Consider the following 4850-nt stretch of genomic DNA (forward strand, 5'->3'; position numbering starts at 1 on the left):
TTTGTGTGTGCTTTTCTTGTATTTCATCAAGTGCCACCACACTCACAGATTATGCACTTTCAGGTGCTGCTGCTGGCTGTCCGGGTTGGCTGGCTGGCTTTCAGTCCAGTTTCAAAGGCTTTGCCAGGGCCCTCCGTGGCCAACTGACACTGCACCTGCTGTACCCAAGTACTGCCTGGCCTTTCCTTGGTGCTGGGTACGCTTTGCCGCCAGGAATAGTCAATCCTTCATCCATCATCTGGCCGCTTGGACCACCCGTTCAGAAGCCAGCGCATTTGCTCAACGCATCGATCCAGGCACCGCTGCCACATCAGTGCACCCACTGATTATGTACTTTCAGGTTAGTTATTTCATGTTGGAACCTGTCATAATGTATACCTGTTAGCAGTGCTCTAGCCCCTGGTTATTTGAAAGTTTCATGAAACAGTGTTGTGCATTTTGAGTGTGTCATTGCTTAGCAGGGATATTGAAGCGAATCTGGGGCCAATGGCTAAAGTGCAAGAATAGAAATTGAACTGACTTTGAAGCAAGTATCCGTATGTAATCAAGTCAAGCAAACATTTAGGATTTTCGATATGGTTTTGAATTTGCTATACAGACTGGTGTGGAGCTACTTTCCATTTTAAGTAAGCTTACAATATTATCTACTTCAGCTCATACTGTTATTAATCACACTATACCGAAAAGTACATACCGCAGTCTGTAGATTTTGTCGGCACTTTTTTCGCAGTCTCTCATGACAGGCACTATTCTCAGTGATTGGAGGATAGCCGAGGTAGCACCAGTCTTTAAATCAGGGACGGTACTTCACCATTAAATTTTCCTAACAAGCACCATACGCAGGGAACATTTCATCCACTCTCAAGTTGCTAATTATTTATAATATCATATTCGAATATCAGCACGGTTTTCACAAGGGTTACTTGAGAATTTTTCGCGTACCCAAGCTGCAGCATAAGTGTCTGATTGATTTTCGATGGCTTCCCGTCGATGAAACGGACCAAACATACCTCCAAAGAACAGAAACGTGCGATAAGGATTGAGCATGAGGGTGATTAAACAGCGCTTCCAAAAGCAGCGTACCACCGGGCTCATTCTGGCCAATTTGCCAGGCTCAAAGTCTGCGATTTAGCGCAACGACCCATTTACGGTGACACTCAAGCGACGCAGGAAATTTGTGCAGCCAATAGACTCCGCACATGCAGACACTTGTTTTGTCATGGTGCACTTCGCACGGTTCTTGCATGAGCACTTTGTGCTTACGCTGATTGTTGGTGCAGCCAGTAACGACGTAATCACGCCTGCCCGGACAAGTAGCTTCTGAACATCGCCAAGTAAAAGGCAATGATGGCAATTTTCCCAGAATTCCGAAAATAAACATCAATTGAGGATAAAAAGGTCAGGCGTCCTGCTGGCAGGACGAAACGTGGCCTCACAGGCAATGCCTGTCAGGACAAAGTGGTGTGGACTGGCCCGCCACCTTAGTGGGTTAGGAACAGAATTGATGGGCGAACGGGACACCTCTTGGAAGAATTAAACGTTCTCCTTAGGCACTGCTAAACTTGTTGCTGCTGAAATGCCAAATAAATGACACCGATTTTCGATGCCGTTCGGTGCGTCTGATGGCACGCATGGCACGGAGCAACAGCGTGGGACTCAGCGTCGTCTGCTCGCCCCGCAGTCCGAAAGAATTGGTGGCGCCCAGTGCAGGATGGAAATTCTTGTCTATCATGTCTGCTATAAAATATGCCCATGTGGTTGAGATTTCGGCGCATGTAAAGATGCGCAGGTTGTCAATATTAATACGGAGCCCTCTACTATGGCTCACCTCACAGTCTGTGTAGCGTTGGTGCATTAAACCCGAGAATCAATCAATTATAATTTATGCTTCATCTACATTGAAAAGAAAACACTTGAAAATCTTTGTCCCCCAGGTAGAATCTCTGTCACCGCCACTGTATGTAATTTTATTGCACTCTTACCTCGCAGTCGTTTCCACCCAGATCCTGTGCATAATCGCTCAGCATTGGAAGCTCAGGCAGAGGATGGTCATGCGCTCAACATACCAGAACACTGTCACTAGAGCACCTCTCAAACTCTCGTACTCCTCAAGAAGTGCGCAGCATGCCTGGGGGGGCACAGTAAAAACAGTGCCTCTTATCACACGCCACCACCACATGAAATATCGTTGCAGCTTTAAGTGCATAAATTTTCCTTATTCGAGTCACAGTCATTTGAAGCAATGAAAAAAAAAATAAGGCAATCAGCGCGCGGAGATGACACAGACAGTGCAAAATTACCTTATCTGAGCCGCTGTCCGCACCTGTCCAATTGTCACGCTGTGCTAGCATTCATCGTGCAGCCTGCTTCGTGTCTGTGGTTGTAGGAGGCGTGAACAGTGCAGTGCGGAATTTCGAACCAAAAACAATGCTGGGTATCCCTTACGACAAGGCATTCGCAAACCCACAATCCTGCAGAAAGAACACCAGCCACACAAAAAGTTCCTGCTAGCACCACGCCGCAAACCACATTTCGCGTATGACCCTCGTGCACTGCTAGCCAATGAAAAAATGAAGGAGCAAATTGGCCTAGTTGTAACTAGGGTTCACTCTTTTCAATTTAAATAATTTAAAAAATCAATAACAGTCTGCTCATTTTATTTTGCTGAATCGGGTGCTAAAAAAAGGTCAGTTTTTTATGGATAGTTGCATGAGTCAGGGCAAGGCATCGTACTGCCTACTTTGTGTGCATTACAGCCATCTGACTATTTTAGCCACAACCTTTCATCCAGATTGACCTAACAGCACCCAAATGGTTTTTTTTGGCCTTTCTACCACAAAGCAATACACCCACGGTGTACTGCAGTGGGCACTTGGCAAACACTTTAATGAATTCTTGAAACGCTTGTTTAAACAAGCCGAAAGCATGTTGAGGTATGCATGTTCACCCATAAAAACTAAAAATATACATTTAAATTAAATCTATTGGAAAAGAATTTTTAGTGGATCAATGCCAAAATCTGTAAATGAATTACCGTAATATTCTGAGAAATTGTTCATGGGTACTCAAACTCTTCATTGTCTCGATCCTGGAGTTCATGTTGGTTCAACTGTTTCGGTTTTATTTTCTGCTCGCAGGTTGACATTGGGGGCGGTGTGCTAATTGAGAAGGCGTACCTGGATCAGCTGGTGCATGCGTGTGCGAGTGGCCCTGGCAAATTTGCCAGGGCTCTTTTGCGCCATGTCTTCACTCCGGAGGAGCTCAAGGGGAAAACTCTCTTTGGAGGGAAAGGCAAAGCCCAGGGCGACACTCCTACAAAGCCAGGGTTGGACCCCGTGCGGGTGAAGGCTGTGGTCGGTGAGTGCACATGATTTGCATTTAGAGTGCCAAGAACAAAGCTGTCATCTTTGTCAACTTGTAGCTAATCACCCGTTTTTCTTCATGTGCACAGTGAGATCAGTGCATCCCTTTTATGCTTTTTGGGAAAGTGTCTATTTTTGCACACTTTTATTACTAATTCTGAGAACTTGCTGAACACGTTTTCATTTTTTATAGTAAATCATAAATTCATTCTATCTCTTGCAGGCTACACGGGCCAGAAGTTTCCAGGTGTGAGCGCCGGTTACATAAAAAATAACCTATCATCGCTTTTGAATTGGGAAATAAAGTAAAAAGTGCACGCTGAACACCTTGTTTTTCTTTTTGCATGTCTGCATGAGGCAGAATTTTTAGTCACATGACATGCACTACTGCCACACCATAAACTCGTGTATTGGTGGTGCGATAAAATGTAGATTCTTGTTCAACCTACAATGATCGCAAAAACCTTTGAAAGAAATCGCAGCAGAAACACATTGAGCATTCGTGTAAAACTCAACAACATATCAACAGAAACGCATGGGGCACTCGTAAAAATCTCAACAAAATATCAACAGAAACGCATGCGGCACTCGTAAAAATCTCAACAAAATATCAACAGAAACACATTGGGCACTCATAAAAACCTCGACAAAATATCAATACGAAATTCAGTGGAGACTCAACGGAAAGGCAACAGAAACTCAATGGGAATTCGACGTAAGAAATTCAACGGAAAATCAATGAAACCACGGTGGCCACTTTTCCTGAAAAACTCAACAAATCCTCAACACAATCTCAACAGAAATTCTTTGGATACTCAACAATGTTTGTTGAGTGAATTCAACAAAATTTCTTATGAAACTCAACAATCATTTTTGTAAGGGGAGTCGACAAACTATCTCCGCTGAATCAGTCAATGCACACGCGGTCACTTGGTGGAGTCCCGTTCTCACTTCACGCGCGCACAGTCTCTTATCCAACACAGGAGAAAACGTTCCATTTACATATACGAACAAGAAAATAACAACACGGGCACTGTGAATAACACAGGAATAAGCATACACACTGAAAGTTACATCTTAAAGAAATCGACATCGTAAAAGCAGTTCCTCTGGCCAGCCCATGTACTGAGTTCTGGGGATTATGGCGCGAAAGCAATAATCTGTCCTTGATAACAGATCGCATAAACATGACGCAAAGTAACTCTCTGGCCAACTAAAAGTAATCAGCGAATAAAGAAAACAGAAGCGCAGTCTCAGCGGTCGCTACTCAACGAAATTCTCAGTGCCTTACGGAATATAATAACAAACGTTTCATAAGAAGGCACTATAAAACAGAAAAAATTATATACAAGGGCTCGCTGTATTGAACTCACGCACAAGTGGAAATCTGCGCACTTCAGCCACTGTTGGGCACTTTACTCGACACAACATTTCTATATTCAGCCCAACTCGTTCTAAACAGGCCTAGTCGTCTCACGTACTTAAAGA

General features: G+C 44.0%; 1 long non-coding RNA gene across 1 annotated transcript; it reads left to right on the forward strand.

Moving 5' to 3' along the window:
- The first annotated feature begins 1790 nt into the window (after positions 1–1790).
- On the forward strand, positions 1791–3638 carry LOC144175115 (uncharacterized). The gene is made up of 2 exons (XR_013323617.1): positions 1791–3357; positions 3586–3638. It is a non-coding gene; the product is annotated as an uncharacterized LOC144175115 (long non-coding RNA).
- Positions 3639–4850: the final 1212 nt, after the last annotated feature.

This window comes from Haemaphysalis longicornis, unplaced genomic scaffold (assembly GCF_048455015.1).
Source record: "Haemaphysalis longicornis isolate Haplotype H1 unplaced genomic scaffold, Haemaphysalis longicornis Haplotype H1 scaffold_1, whole genome shotgun sequence".
Classification (NCBI taxonomy): domain Eukaryota; kingdom Metazoa; phylum Arthropoda; class Arachnida; order Ixodida; family Ixodidae; genus Haemaphysalis; species Haemaphysalis longicornis.